The following is a 21,923-nucleotide window of genomic DNA, read 5'->3' on the forward strand; positions in this document are numbered from 1 at the left end:
GAGTGCCGGATCAAATTTTTCCATTAAACGCTTTGTTTTCGAGAAAACGAGGCTCTCGAGTTCATCGAGTACACGCGCACTTGGTTAACCCTCGGGTGAGCGCGTTCAGTGCGGACGTCGGCGCTGGTATCGATAAGTCCTATTTTCACAGACGGGTATCAATAATGCATCGATACCCATTAAAAATGAATTTCTTCTGGGTGTTCAACTAATTTCAGTTACATCGAACAACTGGCGTACATCACAGCGACGGGAATTTCTTCTCCACGAGTCTCTGCAAATACGTAATATCGTTACGTGATAGCTTTTAAAACTGCCCCCCTAAAATTTCCTATCAATAATTCCTACCGTGCGCTATCGATCCGCGTTCGCCTTTTTATATATATGTCACAGACTAAGTGATTAATACGGCCGTTATTTATAACGCTCGGCCCGTATAAATAACATTAACAACCCACCCCCTGTCGCTCTTGATACCATCGATCTAATAGTCCTCGATTTTTGATGTCGTTACTCGTAACTCTAAATAATGCTCGAATTAACCACTTATACGGTCCATAACCGTATGCAAATTAATTTTCGCCAGCGTAGAGCAGACAAAACACCCTTCTAGTGCGAGAGGCTTCGCTTTACTATCTGGTAGCATCCGTTGCTCTGGTACCGATCAGATCACCCGCAAAACTTCGCAAAACCTACCGCGAGAAGGGGGTTAGGTTATACGTCGCGACAATCGAGCGGAATACCCTGCAAGGGGCATTAATTTCCGCGGTACCCAAGGGGGCAGGCCAATTCGCTCGATCCTCCTATCAATGGAGAGAATCGCACGCGTATCCGGCACTCCGTTTCCCGTCGCGTCGCTCCAGGAACCCGCGGCGAATAACAGGACGAAGGATGATGAGCCATCGAGGGACGGTGCAAGAGTGGCGGCCAGATGAGGGGGATGGCGGGCGGTCGGATGGCGGCTTACGAGGCCGTGGCCCATTTCCACGCAGTGACGTCAACTCGTATCCCCGGATACGTCACCGGATCCGATAAATGCGTTAAGTTTTACCCACCACGGGGGTCCGGTGTACGTGATCGGTTCGTTTCGATGCGCTCCGGGCGGAGTGTGCGATCGTGCCGGGCGAAAATCAACGGGGGTTAGAACGGTCTAGTATGTCCCGCGCCAAATTCGATCCGGACTGGCTCGACCAACCGCACGAGCGTTTATTACGATCGGCGATTTTTAATCAGGCGAACTCTGCTATAAATCGAAAATAGCGATTACCTCGAGCCATCGTTCGTTTCACAATTGCGAGCGTGGACGGTTTTATAGCGCGCGGCTGAGCGTGTGCGTGGAAACTTAGAACGACAGAATGTTTGGGGAGAAACAGAGTGGCTGCGTGCGATCGACTTTGAGAGGCTGAGCTGAGAAAGAAGAGCGTTTGGAATTGAGAAACAGAGCCTGTTGACAGGACTTGGCGACAGGATCCTGTGACTGAGAATGATAAGGGTAGCGTGGACGTGATCGCGAACGTTTGAGGAATGGATGCACGAGAAACAGGGTGAATTTTCAGGGCGAATCAGTTCAGTTAAAGGCGAACAGCGAGAGAGTGCGGAGTGGACATGGCAATTATTTCTCTTCCTGAATAGTATTACGATTGGATATTCTTCTTCGAGTATCTCGCACGATGACCCATCGATACAGCTTGTGCGAACACGTATATCCAAGGCAATTGTTGGCTGGCAGCCGCGCGAGTAGACTACCCCTCGATTCGAGGCGAACAATCGCCAGAGAGCAGGGCGGCTTATCGTGGCATTAGAACGCGATGTTGTCAGTTCAGCTCCGTTGTCGTGCGGCGTATCTAACCGAACTGTTCGATGGTTTCAGCAGTCGATTAGCATTTAATCTGTTTCTTGCGATTTTCGACGGGCAACGAGACGAAACGTCCGGTTGGAGCGCTCTCGCTGAATACGCCACTGCGAAACTGCACCCCCGCTGTGTTTTTCACTCGTTTGTACCACGATCGACGCGAGCGGTGTCGAGCAACCTGGAAATCGGTTCGAGTATGGTTTATGGGAACAGGGTGGTCGATCGAGGAGGTGAATTTAACAGTGGAATGGATCGGAGGAGATTTGTCATGGCCGCGCCGGGGATATTGATGTTTGTTTGCGGCTCGTGATGGATGGTCTACTTTTGAGCCGTTTCTTTTTCACTTTCTTCCTTTTTTTTTGCGAAGAGTTATTGTTACGGAACGTGGCTCCGTGATATATCGTTCGAGGGAGTTGTCGAATCTCATCGCCCCTTCAAGCTCCTCGAATAATTGCGCGTCGTTCGATTTGTTATTTTTAAGGCGCGCCTCTTTAATCTTTGTCTCGGATCGAATGGATACACCGGTGTACCGTGAAAAAGGGTAAAGAGCTGTTTAAAGAAAGTAAGACGTTCTGTAAGTAGTTCTCCGGTTAAGTTTTCCAGCGAGAATAATTTCTCCCTGTGTTCGAGGAATCTCCATTGGACACCATTCAGTTCGATTTGTTCGTCATTATTTTCTCCTGCCTCATCCTCGGTAATTGATTCCCCTGAAAGCTTTTCGATGCTCCTTGTACAGATCGATAAAGCATTATCATCAGTATCTACACTAGTATCGTTTGATCTAGAAAAACTTGACTGTGATTCAACTGCTTTTTATATATTTCGTTATGTTACTCTGGAATATATTTTATAAACGCCTTGTTCGTTCGTCCGCTGACATTTCATTACGAGGCATCACAATTTTACGCGTCATTTTCAATGTACAGTATATTCCCGGTACATGTACACCACGTTACGTTCAATATCGCGCGATTTCTTCATTAAAACAGAGATATTTTACGATATAAAAAGGAATTTTCGTTTCACATTTGCTACTCACTGGATTAGGGTGCTTGTAATATCTCTTGGTTCAAAAACTAAAATTTTTCTCATCATAGCCGCACTCGGTGCCGTCTGGAATATATTTTTATTAACACGTTCACGGACAGAGGCGAATATTTCATGAGAGGTACTACATTTGAAGAGTATTTTTAGTCGGTCCTTAATAACAAACTTCAACATGTACCACGTTTCTAGTTCGTCTCTTCTTTCACACGAGCACGTTAAAATAATCCCACACATATCCGTCCGACGGAACTGGTCGGAAGTTTAACGAATGAGAATCAATCGCACGATTTTTCCACTCTCGATTGATAATTAACGGGAGGCATAATTGCCGCCGCGGCAGCCATTCAACGATCTAATTGCTATTTTAGCTAGGAAATTCTATACCGCGGTTAGATTATCGTTTCTATGCAAATTAAACGGGAATCGTCTCGTATCTGTCGGTTGTCCCTGATCGCGTATAGAATATTCAACAGGAATACACTCGGCGGTACAATAGTCGGTCCGCAGGAATTCCCTGGAATCGAAAGCAGGTGTAATATTCGGCAAGTGCTCCAGAAATTTCCGGGTGAAAGGTTATCCGAACGTGTTAACGCACCGTGCCGATCTCGATAAATTATTTCGTGCATCTGCCTCAGCTCAGATCGCGCGATCTAATCGAGCGAGCCTGATTATGCGAGTCGACGCAAACAAAGTTTGTACTTTCCTTCAACTTTTCCTTCTTCGATATCGTACAGCGTAACCGCATTCTCTTTCGATTTTAATATACCTTGATTACCAAGAAGACTTTACTAAGTATTTCTGTCCCATTAATTCGCCTTGCTTCGTCATCTCTCATATTTTTAAAAGCTCGACTCATTATAATTTTCTTCTCGTACGTACTGTACTTTGGCTTTTTATATTTGCGATGCGAATAGATATTTAAGTACGCATGTATGCACGCTCGAATAACACGATTAATTAAGGATTATGTTGGATTGCAGAAAAAGTTAGAAAAATCAGGGATCACCTTTCAATGAAACCCTATTCGCAATGAACGAAATGCCTCGAAGGCTTTCGCCTCTGAACACGGAGTACATATTATAACCGGATAACAGAGATAACGAGATGCGTAAAATCAACAGCTCGATCGATCGTTCCGATCGTACACCGCGATACGTCGAAGCCGCTGGCATTTTGCATATATGCAAACAATTTCGATACCCACAGGCCGGCCAAAAGTAATTTTAATATTAGTCGAAATGCAATGAAGCGGTGAAATCATTCCAGTTCTATAGCCTTCGATCCTCTACAAATATGTAGGCTGCCAACCCTTATAAAAAAGACTCCACGAAAAAAATCATTATTATGTACAAAGTATCGATACTAAAAATATTTGGTATCCAAATTGAAGCATTTGTGATCATAGTTATTCAGATCGAAATATCCGTGCACGTCACGTCGGTTTTGGTCACGGACATTGTTCTAATGGTAGATCGTTACTCCAAGAAGAACGTTATTGCTCGATGAAGATAATTGAAAATTGTATTACGAGTCGTGGACTATACTTGAAATAATCTCTTCTAAGTCAACTATAAAATATCGTGAATACATTTGGAAGAAAAGTTCGCAGTGTGGTCTCCAAAAATACGGGATATATCTGCAGTCACTCGCGCAAATATGAATTCGATGCTCCGCGGACGACCCTTACTTTTTTTAGAATAATAAATCGCTAAAAAAGAACTGGTGAGATGCAATAGGTATTTCTGGAAGGAGGCCAGTCGTAAACTATTCGACGAATACGGTGGTACCGGTGGACCTCGTAAACCGACCAACTTTTTATACTTTCGTTTCAGATATTTAATAAAAATTCTTCTCCAGCAGTCGTGTCTTGTGTGGGTCAACTATACAGGTATACGTTCTTTATAGTCACAAATATAGAAATGGTTATCATCGATGAGAATTATTCTTGAAGAGAACTCTCGAATCTCTCCACTGTTCCCACATTAATACAGAAATAAGGAAACAATTGATTGACCAATGGGAATAATTATTATTCATACGACTATAGTAATGGAACGAATCGAAAGTAACGAGCTTTTTGATACTTCAATTTCAATGTCTCGCGTTTAAAAATTTCGCGGAAACCACAGACTTGGAACATATGCTGATTCCGGTGCGAGCAACACGTACGCAACGAGTGCGTTAATATCAATAAAAACCTTACGAAAAGTCGCTTATCGCGTCCACTCGACAACGCATCGGGGTTAATGCGACTCGTACAACTGTCGCTGATAAAATTATCGCCGAGGGGGGCGAATTGATTGCCGTTAAAAAACGTGCGACGGTGTTCAGAACCGATACGAGTCCGTGTCTCCGTCGATATCGCGCGTGAATTCGACGGAATTTCAGTGCAGAATGCAACTGGTCGCGCGAATTTCTCCGCCCTCCTCTTTCATTATCTCATTCTCGCTCTTTATCGGAATGCGTGCGAAGAATAAAAAATAAAAAAAAAAGAACAGAGAATTATTACGAACGGTTCCCAGCCGTTCCGAAATCACGAGATCGATGGAATTCGTCGCGTTCCGGGTGCAATCAATAGCCAGGAGGAATACCTATCCATCCATCGCGTTGCGGAACAACGCGCAGAGGAATGCTTTCGGCCGTTCGCAAAGGTTTTGAGCTCGCACGCAGAAAATTACACTCGACACGATGACGCGACGGAATTCATGAAATATAAGGTTGATTCCACGCCGCGGGTAGCAGGGGCGAAATCGCGACGACGCGAGCGTGAATAAAATTTCATTGCCACGTGGACCGAATTTACGAGGATACGCGTATACTCTCGTATCTTTTCGTTCTCGCAATATCGTCTGCGATACTCCACTTTTTTCCCTGTTTTTAACTAAAATTAAGCTTCGCGATCTTTAGCAGTCCGTTTTCGTAGAAGGCATTGCATACCGTTTTTTAGGATCGAAGTATGCGATAGCTGTTGGAAATAACGGGAGAAAAATTATCCGACGAATATCAATTAATTAGTCCATGTATTTTACAAGTTACGTGAATTAGTGAAACGTGAATGTGTCATGATAATCGTTGAAACAAATCGAGCTTTCAGTTTGATCGGGCGAAAGCTTGAATCGAGCGTACTCAACTATTTAATCAAAGCGCGATTTGAATAAAATATTTTCATTCCACGCCACGTTAATCGTGATTAAACCGTCAAATTTGTATCTTATTTAACGTTTGCGTTGCTTTGAAGGATTTCTCAAATTCGAGGAGCAAAAGTGAAAGTATGACACACCTCTAATCGTTCTAATACAATTGGATCGTTGCGCTCAGAGTGTGCCTAAATATTCTAGAGCGTTTAACTTGCTTAACACATCTGAGCCCCTATTTATATCTGAAAAATTGCCGTTAGTTTGCTCGACTTATCAGATCTCTCATGCGAGCGGTACGTTATCAGCAGTGCTTCGAGCCTTCTAATAAAACCGGTACTTATAGAGGATAATATCGCTAAATGAGCGGTTCTTTCACAGATCGTGACAAATTCATTTAAGTGCGCATTAGGCTGGCATGTCTATAAATAACCGTACCGCGAGTGGCTATTTCACGTGAGTACGAATTACGTACTTCCTTTTCATACAGGAAATTTGTACCGAGGTCGGCCAATAAATAAGAGTTACACGCTCTTTTCTTTTAAAAGAGGCGAGCGGTGAAGAACATCTCGAAATCTGTTCGTGGCATTTTCACCGACGAAAGCATCGCCTTTCCGTGTCTTTCTTCTCATATCGTTGCACACTCGCTCTGTCGTTACTATTCTTCGCATTCTCGTGCCAATTCTTTTTTTTACTATCGCAACACCCGTGCAACATCCATGCGTTGTTTCTACAACTGGATCTCCCCTTCTTGGTATGCACGCTCTGTTTCTTTCATTCCCGAAATTCCATCCCCCGTGTTCATCTGTTCCTCTCCATCTATTTTCGAAAATTCCATCCCCGCGAAATTTCCTTGGAAAAGTGGATTCTTCCGTTACAAGGATTGAACCTGAGACCACCTCGCTGTAATAGAATTACTTTCAGCAATGTGAAATTTTGCATAAACGTCGATACTTTTTTCGTCACGAAAGATTGCGAGGTTAATAATTCAAAGAATTGAAACTCACAACAACGAGGAAATTTTATACGTTCTATTATTATTGTAATTAAGATATGTTTCTTATTGATATAGTTTAAGTAGTAGCTGCTATTTAATCCTAATTAAAATCGTTTACGATTTACTGCTCTCAACCTGTTTCTATCGTCCGATCGTCACAAGTAGCCGACGACAGCAATGCAGTAGGACATAAGGATATAAGAATACCGTGGTTACTCAATTCGAGACCTTTTACAAATGGAAATTAATTATTAAATTTACGTCCAAACAGGATAATACAATATTTCTATGAAAATTAAAAAATGTTTCAAATCACATTTCCAACGCGTTGACACGAGAAATTCGAATACAACAAACTCCCTGGAACTCCTGAATCGGTCGAATCGAATCATTTCTGAATTCGCACGGGCCAGTTTAACCAAAGAACTCGACCAACAGGATCTCCGCCCGACGGCCGTAGAATCGAACCGTTCCAATTCGCGTCCAACCGCGTGACTCGTAATGGCGGGCAACACGAGACGATCGGCCCGTTCCTTCGGTTTGATTATCCCCCGGTACGGGATTAAAAAAAAAAGGCGAAGGGGCCACGTGCAGGATGGAGCCCGATGGTGTGATAACAGAGCCGCATTGCGGCACACAACCACCCCATGCCTGGAGCGGAGAACGTTGCCCGTAGCGGGTGTACAAATTCCTCCTGGCTCCCCGCTCTTTCGACCGCCTACGTACCCGTTCAACCACCCCCGTGTGGCCCAGCCGCGTCGATATATCCCGCGGTTCAACGTGCTCCACGCATGGTCGATTATTGTTAACAGAGGACCAGAACCAGCTGAAAGGATTCATCAATCGATACGGAGAAACGCCTGTCGATAAATAGTCGAACGTTTAGACAGAAGCGAATTTCCTTTTTTTTTTTGTTTTTAGGAAAATTCATACGTAACGATTTGTTAGAAATACTTGTTATGGCATCGAAGTTGTTTTCTGGTAAAAAAAAAAAACTTCGATCATCGCACGCTGGCGTGATAAATCTGTTAGTTTTCAAGCGTGCAACCACCCTTCATCCTTGGGGAGGAACGATGCACGGTAAAAAGCGTGGCTCGAACGCGAAGCGGCGTTACACGGATGGGCTAATGCCAGAGCTCGTGGAAAAACCCTTACAAGGTTAGTTCGTTGTTTCCCGTGGATTCCACGGTTCGTACCGTCGTACAAGCGCAACAGCACAACCTGCGAGCAGCCTCGTTAATTGCTCGAAACCGAGTGCAAGCTGCGCCTCTTCGGCTTATAGGCTCATTAAACGCAATGAGCGTAAGCTGGGCGACAAAACGCGCGATAAATATTCTTGGATCCTCTTGAATCGTTACCTCGTTGCTCGAAGATTGATGATCGTGGAGACGGTCGAGCAGATGTGTAGTAAGCGAGCCCTGTGATGACTGCACGCAACTCGAGGATGTGGTGCGAGTATTTATGAGTGTTGCGACGAACAAGTATTGATACGACTGTAAAACGTTTTTGTTGGTGGTTGTAAATGGTGTTACAGTCATTTGGATTGGAAAACGAAAAATAACGTGACCTGTGCGAGGAGCAGATCTCGATTTTTAAAATTGGAAAAGGATTTAAGTAGCTGGGTTTGGATTAGAAATAGGAGTTCGCGTCTATCGAATTGCTATGCGGATAGATTTGTACCTTCACAATCTTTACAATCCTATACGAAACGCAGATGAAAGTGTACTTACGATTTTACTGATATACACGTATATATTTTTTGGTGCAGCTTGCAATTGCAATACGTAAATACTTCCTTGTGCACTCTGAAGACTGTTTGAGCACGTGTCTCTAAAAGTGTCTAAATCGAAGTACGCGCAATGGGTGATAACGCTAGTTTAATTCGCGAGGTTCGTCTGTTATTTTAAAGTTTTGCTAGTCGAGCCTAACGCTAGTTACCTGGCTCAATTTATTTAGCAGAAAAAGCGTGCACATCAAACAAATCATAAGTTAGATGAACAGCTGATCGATTGCGATATTTACTGTCGATCAATACTCGCGGTTAATTTCGCGGAACAAAGGCTCGTTAATTGCTGAACATTATTACGAACTACGAACAATACGCAATTGTAATTTACCGCAACTATTTAACAGTAATGTTATCGGTTTTATCGCGCTAGGAACAAGATGTTATTTGAACACTCCAGTGAAAGCTCGATGATTACAGTGGGGTATTAATTATTCGGTGGTTTCGTTAGTTTCTAATTAAAGAACAGCAGCGGGTAGCGCGCGTACCAAGATACACCGCGATTTTAAATAACGAGACCGAGACGCGGAAGGCTCATTAGAATTTTTACACGGGACAACTGTGCGTATTCGCGCGCGCGCAGCCCAGCGTCGGTAAATAACAGCCGCGCGCAGTAGCTGCTCGCTCAGACGGGGGTGCGATAATTAAAATCGATTTATTATTTGAGCTTTGACTAATTAACCGTCGTCCGGTGATTAACTGTTTATTTTTTAACGTCAAAATAGCCTCGTCGAGCGGAACGCAAATTATTAAACGAGAACAAAGGGGGATGTTACGCGAGGAACACGATATTCATTTTCAATGGTTTTCTGTTGAAAAAAAGGGTGGAGTAGGAACGGGGGATTAATAAACGAGAAAAAAATTGAGGGAACGAACGATATCGTTAAAAGAGAGACCGGGTCGTGTGTTTTAACGAGCCATCTGTTTAACAAGGTACAAGCCAATGGATAACAAGGAAGGTGGATATTATTAATTACATTACCGCTCGATCAGTGGCTTATTAGGGATTACATCGACGCGATGCATGTCAGCATCGTGATTTATCATAAATGGGATTGCGATGACGTCGAGGGTGAGAATCGCCCGCAGGTATGCTGAATTTATGTGACTTTCAATTTCGGGTCGAAGCAGAGCGTTAATTAGCAATAATTGGGAACCCAAATCGATCGAACAAATTCCAATTGACAAGTATAAATTCGGATTACAAGAATTTTTCATACAACCTGTTACTTTAGAACTTCATTTCTAACTCAACATAATTACCATGTCTCAAAGTATCATCGATATTCAACAGAATAGCTCTACTAGTACCTACGATTGCACGTAAACCATTTCCACTTCCAGCATATCGTTAATTACCATAATAAAAACGTTTCCTCAAACCCATTAAAATGCGCATCACCTGAGTGCCAGCCATAGATCACGTAGCTCGAAGAATAGCATACTCGCCGCAGAGATCCATGGCTCGTCAACGATTCCGCTGAACGGACTCGATCGTGCGTTGCACGGGAAAACGGAAACAATTCCAAGGTATCAGTGATATGTTCAAAGTTAAAAAAAAAAATTATAATTAATCAATTGAAAATATGTCAATGAACAAACATATTTTATTAGACAAAGTTGTAACTTTCACTGTACACCAAAATCTGCAGAAGACTATTTTATCAGGGAAGGAGTCTTCTGCGCGAGTACAGTCTCGTCTCGAGAGGAAGAAAGAAAAATTCGAGTTACGGGAACTCATCCGCTGGGAGCAGGCCCGTACGCTCTAAGTAGACCAGGTAGCGGCTGACGATGGTGCACTGGGAGAAATCGCGACGGGACAGCTGGAAGAAAGAGGGTCGAAGAGAAAGGGTGGAGAACGTTATCTCTTGTAATTAAACGTTCTCGAGCGCGGTATCGATCGGTACTCGCTGAATTAACTCCGTTCCCGGTCTGTTCTCGGCGAGGATACACCGGTGGCCCGTCGGGGCACGTGTGCGTGGCCTTTTTGTCGTCTCTGGTGTACGTGTATCGGTCGGACGAGCGCGTCGCCGCCTTCGTTAACGAAATCTTGCTAACGAACAGTTTGCTGCCTAATCTTGTTTGAAAATGTCGCCCGCTCGCGGCCTCTCTGCAGAACGTGCCTTTCAGTTTCATCTAAAGCGCTTCCTTTTTTCCCTCCCTCGCTCTTTCTTCCTTTCGCCGCTCGACCGTGGCGCAAATTGACTGCACCCCTTTCTCGTGGGCCAATAAATTGCTCCGGCCGAACGCGGACTCGATTTCCCCTGGACTCTGTCGCGGGTATATTCGTGAACAGTCCTTTGTGCGAGCTGCCGTTGACAGCTCTATCGCAGGGGTTGTTGGGAGCTCGCGGAAGAGTTAGGGTGACGATGGGCGACTTTCAGTTGGGGTTGTTTTCGTCGCACCTGGTCACACACGTTTTCCAAGCGTTTCATATTTTTTATAAACAGTTTAGGGTGCCCCCGGTGTTTTTCGATACGTGGTTGAAAGAGTGGTTCGTTTTATTTAGTGAATTCAGTATTTTGTCTATTTCTCGAGAACTTCTCTAGGTTTCGAACCTCTGTTTCAGTTTCCGTCGATGACTCTCGACTTGGATCGAACATCCTTGGCTCATAGATCGTGGCACGACTATCAGAAGGAGGCACGTAGCAGTCGTGGAACTGTGTCGTCGACTCCGCGGCGATTTCGACGCGATGCAGCTGCCTCTGTGTACTGATTACCCCCGTAATTATGCGCGTGCAGCAACGCGTGATCCTGATTAACCATATCACGTAGACTTAGGGCGCAGCGGGATTGGGAATGCTTCCAAAAGTGATTAAGGCTCGCGTGGCAGGGCTGCGGTTAAGGTATATCGGTAATCTAATACGGGACAATCCGAAGCTAATTCAATTTATATCGGCCAACTCGACGAACGTGAATGATAAGGCTTACCGTAGGGCAACCGACGCTTTATTACGTTTATCTCTGTTCCTCGTACCCGCTATCGCTCGTGGCGACTATCGAATATGAAGGATCAACGGAAAAATAATAGATTTCCGTTCTGATGGCACCTCTCGAGTTCTTCACTATTACATTCGCCACTCATTGTGTAATTATAATTAGTAATACCGCGCGATGCTTCGAAGTAGCGTGATCATTTCATGGATATAGAATTATAGATGAATATTTTATAAAATTTCAAGTCGCCTCTATTATACGCCATTTGCATACTTCTATCCTCCTTCGCAACGATAAAAAGGGAAAAATTGTATGAACGAAGATTCCGGGGGACATTAAATTCTTTCGAGAGAACAAGCACAATATTTATCGCAGACGGTCGCGTTAATTGCAGGGATTACTGTTTGCCACTAAAGAAATTCTTTCTTTACGCGGCTGGACGAAAAGAAGAGGTCCTCCAGATGCTTTTAATTAACTTCCACCAAAGTTTGTTCCCCGTTCAAGACGTTAAATAAATTCAGGGTACAAGCCCGGCTGGGGTGCACGCACGACCTCGGCTACTCTATCAGAAGTGGAGAGCCACCCGCTGTTTGTGGAGCTACTCTAGCTACCGTGGTTAGGGAGCCTGCGCTTCTATTCTATCCAAATGAATTGTCTTTTTGGACAACGAGACGAAACTCTTTGCGCCCGGCTCGTCAGCCCGGAATTGAAATTCTGTGTGGTCGCGCGTAACGACCCGTCTCCTGCAGGAATCAGACTGACTTTTAGAAACTCTCGACGAATCGTTACGTCAATTACTTTCGCACGATCACCATTGAATTTGCAAATAATACGAAAACACTTGCTCTACGTCAATTATCATAATTACGTAGCAGCACGTATAAATTATACCCGGTTCGATAATATTTTTGCAACCACTCTCCTCGTTACGTCGAACACGGCAGCCTCGTGCCTGGAAAATCGTCGAACAGCTGTTTCTTCCCAGCGCACCTCTGCCAGCCGGAAACGGACTAGCTGCGAAAACAGGTTTCCGTTTCGTAATTGAAGTTCGAGCACGGGCTCCGTGGCCGCCTCTGAATCACTTACACAATCTGGAAGTATAATCAATGTACTTGTTGCATAGTCGATACGGGCAAGATGTTTTTTGGTCGACCGCTCGAGGAACGAGGGGATGATTGATCGCCCTGAACATGCACTTGATAGTTTTTTAAGAGACGCTCCCGAGTACCAGCCGAGCCCCTTCAAAGATTTGATATATGCGAAACTAACCTGCTCAGTAATTCGTACCCGATCCGATAATCTGCACCGTTGGCAAGCACAGCGGTGGCTGTAAACAACCCTTTGGAAATTTTATCCCCAGTCGAGGGTAGAAATATCGTGCAACGATGGAAGCCGATAAAAATTATTTCAATTTAATACGTTTACATTTTTTTTTTTAACGGATAATTGCACGCCTCTTAAATGAACTCCCATAGGTTACTCTAATTTTAGCTTAGATGAGTAATTCAGTTTCGAAGTTAACCGAAATCCACTCGCGAGGCAGGTTTCCCGATAAATCGTGTATTAGACACGAAAGTTGAAGCACTAAACTCGCTCGCGCGAAACAAACTGTTAAATTTACGCGTCGCACTTCACCGGTTCATTGACTTTGGAGCCCGATCACCTGAGAATCCCCGACCGGATATTAAACTCTCTCAATGGCTCTGAGAGCGCGAAACACCTAGGTTCGGTTTAGAATTTCTCTCGAGAGACACGTGTTTAGCGTTTGTTCGCGAGTCGACAGTCGCGAAACGCGTGTCTCCTCAAGTGTATTTAATCTTATTTTATTAACTTTATTAACTGTATCGTCGCGTCCTTTGAATTGCTTTCATAAATGGTCCGACAGAGAGTCTGGTTGCTCGCGGGGACGTTGTCGATCGAAACTTCTCACTTCGAAAACTGGATATTGATAAAAACGATTGCAGGCATTATTAGAGATATTAATGGAATGTAATTATCGCGGAAGCAGATAAAAGTGTTTAATTATAACGGTTTAGTTTTTCGCGGAAAAGTCGGTTCATCCTCGAATGCCAGGCGTGTGCGTTGTAACAAGTACAAATCTGTTCTGTTCGGTTATCGATATTCATTGTCCATCACGCGGCGTGCGTGTTGAAAAGTGAAGTACTCGACAAGAGAGCAACTAAACAACCATTTTTCAGTTAAATGAGTGCAAATATTGCGGAGCTACGCCGTCGATCCAATCTCTCTTTTATTCTAACACACACCCCGTCACTTTTTTCACCCGTACGAACTGTCCTCTCTGATTGACGTTCCTCGCGATATAAATAATAAGAACAAACTGATAATCGGAAATCTTCTTGACACTTTTGTTCATTTTCAGAAATATTTTATCCGCTACTTCGTAAATGCGTGATCAAAAATTTGGTGTACTCGAGGGTTGGTGAAGTAACGCGGAAATTGTTTAAAAAAATGATGGAGAAAACATTTCAGAAATGGAAAATTGCAATGCACCGCGGTGGAAAATATTTTTAATATGGATGAACGAAAATTGTATCGGAAAACATGTGCCAGCGAGCCAACGTTGTATCTTACAACGAGGGTATAAATTGTGGAACGGATAAACAACTATATTAGCAATGACGCATGATTGGGAAACGTGATTGAAGGCCATAATTCAACAGAATGACCGAGTAAATGTTTGCGCGAGATAAAGGATTGTCGTCCTGTACACGTTGTAACTTCGAAATCAACAAACAGCTACAGCGAACGCGCAAAGATTTATCCCTTTTTATTTCGCACGAGTTACACCGCATACGTTAACAGCGAACCAACAAAGAAACGGTGAATTAAATTAAAGCATGAATATACATAAAACACGGATGGCGTGCTAATTGAATTTCTGATGGACATTTTTCACTCGTATATGCGTAAACGCGTTTTATGAAACCGAGAATAGTCCACAAGTATTCATGCATTTAAATAAAAACCAATTGACTTGTAAAAACTTCAATTTGCATTTAAAGGGTAAAAGGAGAAGGGCGAGATTGACCAATTTGTAGGAGGCTTTCATTCATAAAAATTGCACAGACTTGGCGTTCAAACATTAGAGCGATACCATCTCCCATTTCTGCAACCCAAAGAATACCATCTAAAAAGTAAAAGCAAGCCCGTTCGTCCCTTAAACCATTACACTTCCTGAAACTGCATTCACCCCCGATTGCAACAATCGCTTCTCACACGCAAATCTCAAAATCCAACCGCAATTATGCTCCCAAAAACCTCTCGAACCCTAAAACAGTCATCAGACCCGCAACCCCCGCCCGATTCCCAATCCAACGCCTCGATTTTCATTAAGGAAAGGCTGGCTCATTAAAAAGACCTCCCTTCCCCGGGGACGGTTCCGCTGTGAGCTCATTCACGAAAATTCTCATCTCACCCTGTCCCACATCCTCGACGGGAGCCGCATAGCGTCGAGGCAGCGTCCCGTCGACGGCCTTCGGTCGCGGAAACCGGAGCTCGATGACGCTAGACGAGAGATGCAAGCGGCGCGTCGTCGCGAACCAGCGAGCCAGCCAACCCCGAATGAGAAGCGCCGGTGGTGGTGGTCGTAGGGGCTGGCGGTTCGAGCGCACGGCGTGCGTCATCGTCCGGGCCGGCGTGTGTGAACGTACCTTAAAAGCGGCTGAATGGATGCTGTATTTTCACGTAAGAGCGGTTTGTTGGCCGCGGGGTAGGGGATGGCTGGCCTGGTTTCATTGAACCTGCACCGGCGTACACCTAGACTGGCCGCAGCAGATCGGTGCGCTTCGAGCGTCGAGGGAGGTCGGCGGTCGGTGGGGTGCCCGGGGTGGAGGCTATGCATAGCCCGCGACGTGTCTATATATAGGTCGTGCTTTCTATAAATAGAACTCAGACTCGCCCCCACCAGCGGCGTCGACCGAGAGGGAAACGCGTACAGGCGAACGACGGAGATATACCGTGGTAGGGGGTGATAAAAACGCGGAAGAAGGGGTGGGCCAGGGTAGGGGTTGGAAGGTGGGAAGACACGAAGAGCGGCACACCGGGTGGAGGAAAGAACGCGATGGCGAATTTCCGCAGGAACGTGACGACAATCCGCCGGCGAGATGTGACGGTGGCTCGTCTCGATTTACTTCGCTCGATCTGCGTGTATGCGCGCGCGCGCGCATGGGTTAGAACTGGAGTATTAACGTGTTCTCGAAATTTTCGGTCAACGCGCAGGAAATTCGATTCGATTTGTTTTCGGGGGGTTTCCTGCTACGGCGTATGACGCTACAAGTAGAATTTTCGAAAAATTCCTGACCTATTTCGCACGCCACCTACGTGCGTCAGCGTTCGAACGTATGCGGTAGCTTTCGTTAAACAAGCTCGCGCGCGTACAAACACACGTTCCACATTTGTGTGAGAGACATCGCGCTTGTACGAGGTTTTCGAAAATTCCGTTCGGAAGTTACGTTTTCGAGTAGAACGGCGTGAATTGATTCCGGTGCACGTGCACTAATGGTGAAAGCCTGTAAGACACCGCAAACGTGTGGCGAAGTCTTACGCGGGGATGCTGGCGAACAACCCCAGCGTCGCACTGGCTTACTGGCTTACACCGTTAGTGCACGCGCACTCGATGGACCTTCCAAGTGATTTGTCCCGAGAATAACATCTGAAATGGAATTTTCTTGCTCCTTATCGTTCCAAGCGTTATTCTACTCGTGCTACAATTTCATAGAACCAGACAAACAAAACGAGGGATGTATCCCAAAAAAAAAGTGTAAAACGGTAGCAATGTATGGAAGCCATTAAGCGTAAAGTGGAAATTATGGGTGCAAAGAAAAGTAGTTCTCCCAAGGTGTGGCGTCCAAAATGTCTCGGACGAAGTTTTACCAACCGACGTTAGGGTTGTTCGAAGGGGTAGACAAGGAAGACGAGAAAGAAGCAGGCCACGAGTCGTCGCGACCACGAGGGTCGCTGTAACGACTAAATATATAGAGGCACCTCTCGGCAGTCACCCCTTTTCATCCATCGCATCGTGCCACCCCACCGTGGCGCTAGTTCGTCGCCAGTGGGCCGGCGTACCCCGCCGCCACTGCGGATCGACTTCTCTGCGCCGCAAAATACTTTTTACTTGCTCGCCTGCGTATTAATGGGCTGCCGTTGAAAATAGGTGCCACGACGCGGCCCTCCACCCCTCGTCCCGGCCTCTCGCCCCCTCTCAATCTCGTCCTTCTTTCCATCCGCGCCGTTCTGCCCTGTGATACTCGCGTATCGGGTTTTTAGGCTTCGCTTTTGTTTTCTCTTATTTCTTTTCGCCAGCACTTAGCTGCATCCGCGCGGCAGCCCGTTTGAGACGGTCCCTTTTAGCGTGAATGCGCCCCGTCCTTCCACTGATAACGGTCTCTTTCAAAGGAACCCGTACGTGGACCCTAGAACGTCGCGAAGGTTGCCGGAACTCTCGTCCGTGGATTCTTTGGGGGATGATTACGATCTCGTTTGATAGTCCCTCGGCTGAAATATCCTTTTCTTTCTGCCTCGCGTCAGTGTTCAGCGGTGTTTCTAATTGTGACGTTTAAATATACAACTTCATGGTCCAGATACGTGCGACGTTGAAATGTACTCGGCGGAATAATTGGGAAGTTCGCACCAACGAAATGGGCGCAACATAGAGAACGAAGAAATCGACGTCACCGACCCAATTCGAACGGACATCTGTGTTACTCAATTATGTCTTTGGATTAACGCAACTACTTTATTCTCAACTTCGTTAGCTTCGTATTTTTTCCGTCCGATTTACATACGTCAAAGTATTTTTCGATCAATCTTCGTTTCGCATATTTTTCCGCGAGCACGAATTCTCATGGACACGCGAGAGACGTTAATATGCATATTTGTCTCGCGATAAGCCACTTTCGAAGCAATTTGGGCAGATAATCCTTCATAAACAAATTCAGAAAAAATGGAACGTCCGAATAATGTCCAGGCATGTACTCGAGCTTCCGATTTTTCAGAGCTTTAATCAAACCAGTCTGGCAGGAAATGGATCGCGTGCCAATCAGTTGATTTATTAGCGCGGATAGCCCGTCGTTAAAATCGTCAAAAGAAGTAAAGTGGCGGAATCCAGAAAAAAAAAGAAACCCGAGGGCGTGATGGGTTCAGGTTAACGACGGTGTCCATTTCGAACACGCGTCACGCATTGGTATTAAACGTGCCGCGATGGAATCCCGACTCAAGCACGAAATTAGCCCTAAAACTGTTTTCGGATAGTGTCTCGTTAAAACTACCGCGCACACCCAAATGGTTAGCCCACTTTTTCTCTTCTTCCTCCTCTCGCTCGATCCGCATTAATGGACACCGTGGTCGGTGTAATTGCCTGCTTGCGTGCGCTTCGATTTCACGGGGAACGCCAGGAATGTTGATTGCACGATTCTACGCGAAGAAATCAATTAATTCTCAAAAGTAGACACGGTTACGCGAGCATTCGAACAGAAATTGCGGAGTTTCCGGCATCGAGGTTTTTCTCGTTACGCTTCAGATAATTTCTTTTTTTTTTCTATAGTCAAAATGGATAGCGTTAACGACGATGATTTTGCGCAATAAAATGGTAATTCTGAATTAGAATCTGTTTGTAATCGAACATCTTTACCCTATTTCTTCTACTCGATTTAATCCAATCTGCAGCATAATTCCAGCAGAATGGCTGAATGGAAAGTAGAACAAAAATGGTAGACGCAGTCCAAGTCAGTTCGCAAATCAATCGGAGTTAGAGGAAATTTATGGTGTTTGTGCAATTTGCTTGCAGTGCACAGACACGTACCAAACGAATGGTCTTGAATTTACAGAATGGGTTGCAGAATGCCTTTGAAACAACTCAATAGCTTTTGAAACGTATACAATTTTTATGTCGTAGAACTGTAATCATTTCGTACGGAAACAAAACGTATTCCATTAAAAACGACGCAATGTTAAATTTTGAAATAAATTATTCCAAACATCCGTCAAACATTTTATCTTCGTGGAAAATGTTATATATACTGCTACTGTACCGAACTAGTACGCAAACAATGATGAAACATAACTCGTTCCTACGATGCATAAGAGTGACGTGAAACTAATAAGGGCAACGATTTTACCGATATTTCCGTGAAAGTATCCCGTAAAACACGGGGTGCTTGACATTTTCATGGTCCTTTCATAAATTATCATATCTAAGATATGCTGCAGTCTGCGTTCTAAAGTGTCCGATTTCTCGATGGTAGCCGAGAATGAATTACGATACGGTGCATCCTACGCTATAACTTCAACCGAGAACCCATTTCGAATATGAGGACAACGTGTTGTGCTCGAATTATCGATTCGCTTCTAGTTTTGCACGCGTTCAATGCACATCCTGTATAATGATACGCCGAATGCATATGGTACACCATTGTGTCAAACCTCTTGAAGATTTTTAGTTATTTCAAGAATCACCTTCAGTTTTTTTTTCTTTCCATTGGCGAATCGGCATTAATTAAATGAAATTGATCGCCAATTAACGACTATGCGTGTCACGATAGCTCTTGAAACAATATTATATTGAAAGTATACTTTTAATATCGGGGGTTTTAAATTTTTAAACGAAGTTCGATTTAATTATCGTTGATTGCCAAAATTGCTACTTATTTAAAGTTTCTCTTGCGAGAGTTTTTGTTACATGCAACTTACGTGAATCTAACACATACTCGTAGGCAGCAGACGATCCTACCTGCAACAGAAACAAGAATTAATAAGATATTATATTTAACTACGACATAATTACACGTAACATTATAAAAAAAGTACACGATTTACGTTTCGCGTGTACTATAAACATGTATCGTATATATATAGAAAAACATGTTGTAAAAAATATGGGGAGAATATTCAGTCGACGTGAGACAAGAAAAAGTGGAAGCATCTTTCAGGCTTGTACATCGTACACTTACTTCGGACGAAAATCCTATTAGGCGTAAGAAAAAGAGATATCTCGCACGGTGAAAAATGGCGCATATCGCGCATCACCCAAAGCAACCCCCAGGCGGCCGTGACTACGAGCACCGGTCAGGGTGCGGCAAATAATAGCAAGGATGACGAGGAACAGCCACCCCGACGGCGTCACCGCTATCAAACGCCAGTAACAAATTATCGTCGTCGATTCTTTACAAAAGAACTTAACTGCAACGTGGGAAAATTGAAAATCGATCCCGAAGCTAGTCCAAGGTTACACTTTTCTCTCACTCGAGCCCAGCGAGGGGTGCCGTGGAATTAACTGGAGCACAAACAGTAAATATATCTCGAAAACCACATATTCTTCACGAGAAATGTATAAACATATTTTTAAGCTGACAAGCTGACCAGTAATTACTACGAAAGGACATAGTAATTCAAGAGACTAAAACGATGCTTAGAGGCTGATCCCTTTTCCTCGGAGAACTCCTGGTTCCTCGAAATGACCGAACCTTCAAACGGAAAATAAAATTGTAAGAGACACGAGGGACCATCGACTCGACCATTTCGAAGACGATGCTCGTGTCTCACGCTCGTGACCCAAGCATTCACGGCGGAAGTACGCAGAGTTCGCGACAAGAAGATGGCACAGGGTCGAGTAGAGGCTCTGTCTGGAGGCGGTACGTGGATGATGGAGTGCCGTCAATAAAGTCGGCTGTCCGAAGTGTACTTTTATCGGCACCCGGCCCGAAAATATCCGCTCGCGTAAATGGATGGCTCCGCGTGTATCCGAACATTTAACGTATTGATCAACGAAGAAGCAATAAATAGAGGCGCCGCGGGGCACGCCACGAGCCTGATTAAACTTCACTCTCCGCTAATGCTTTATAAATAGACGATGCTTTTTTCCATCCCTCTTGCCACCCCCTTCTCATCTGCTTTGCTCTTCTTATGCACGGTCATGGTGACGGAAGATGTCGCGTAGCCTGTTGCCACGGTTTAGTATAAGAACGTTCAAAATGGCGACGGTTGGGGCAACGGAAGCTTCGAATTCATTCTAAAATGCGAAATAGTGGTGTCTCCGATTTCAGTTGAGAAACAGTGATTCCATTTCGTTTTCAGCTACCAGTATTTCGCAAAATGCTTCCAATCCCCTGTACAATTATTTTTGGGCTTGAATTCGTGAAACTCGCGTACGCCGAACAAGGCTGCGCCACGAAACATGACCGAAACGCGGAAATATTCCCCGCGCGGGTTAATAATTCGCGTTGCTATTATGCCGACAGTGAAATTTTAGCCTAACAAGAGGAACGAAGTGCCCGAGAGTTTGGAATTCACGGAATCGTGGATGCCAAAGGCATGCGTTACAGGAACCGAAAATTGGACTCGAGAAATTCGGTTCCGGAACGAGTATTGATTTTCTTAATGGCTGGACCGGATTAAAAGAGGAAACCAACGAAACACATCCGATTTGACGTTTAATTTTTCATAAAATAGAAAAATCGTGTTAAACAATTGAATGAAAACGTGGAGAGTTTACTTATTGCACGTTCAACATTTCAGACGAGTGACTAATTTTTGCATTCTTTGAAAACCTCTCTGCAACCAATTATTTTAATTTCGCGAGATGTCACCTGAGTTAACGATGCAACTTTCTCGAAATGCATTCGTTTCGCGTAAATTGTAAGAGATCAAAGCGAATTCTTCCGCGTATCCGTTCGATCTCTAACCGATAGACGTTTCAGGCCTGTGCAAAGTCACAGGTAATAATTTTCTCTCGCCGATCGTTTTCCATTTCCAGGCCCCGCCGTGGAATTCCGAAAATACCCAGATCAACGGGAAGCCAAAACCGGTTAGGCGCGTTATCGACAGTAACTGTTTCGCATTTTAATTGAATCGTTCTTTATCGGCTCAAGCTCACAAAGAACCACGATTCTGTGAAATGAAAAAAATAAAATAAAATAGAATAAAAATTGAAAGTCGCAGTTCGAAGATTGAGTTGGAATCAGGATACTTTTACAGCTTGACTAATTGGATTTTCCAGAGATACGCAACAATGCTGTATTGAAATAAGTTTCTGTTGCATCTCGACAATAATGGCAAATAATTTCGCGGGAAGCTAACATTATGGCGAAATGTTCGTGCGCAAGATATGATAGAATAAACAGAAATCATTCGTGGCAACTTCAGCGTACAGAGTAT

The 21,923-nt window shown here is 44.4% G+C and overlaps 1 protein-coding gene across 2 annotated transcripts in view; it reads right to left on the reverse strand.

Moving 5' to 3' along the window:
• Nucleotides 1-21,923, reverse strand: part of Task6 (TWIK-related acid-sensitive K[+] channel 6) — a 100,263-nt gene that overhangs the window by 26,155 nt on the left and 52,185 nt on the right. Inside the window, exon 1 of one of the 2 annotated variants that reach the window (XM_076910418.1) lies at nucleotides 19,461-19,489. The exons of the other annotated variant lie outside the window; for it this stretch is intronic. The gene's annotated coding sequence lies outside the window, so the exon portion shown is untranslated. Of the gene's footprint in view, nucleotides 1-19,460; nucleotides 19,490-21,923 lie in introns of those variants that run through there. 2 annotated transcript variants of the gene reach the window in all.

The sequence above is a fragment of the Xylocopa sonorina genome, chromosome 2 (genome assembly GCF_050948175.1).
Source record: "Xylocopa sonorina isolate GNS202 chromosome 2, iyXylSono1_principal, whole genome shotgun sequence".
Taxonomy (NCBI): Eukaryota; Metazoa; Arthropoda; class Insecta; order Hymenoptera; family Apidae; genus Xylocopa; species Xylocopa sonorina.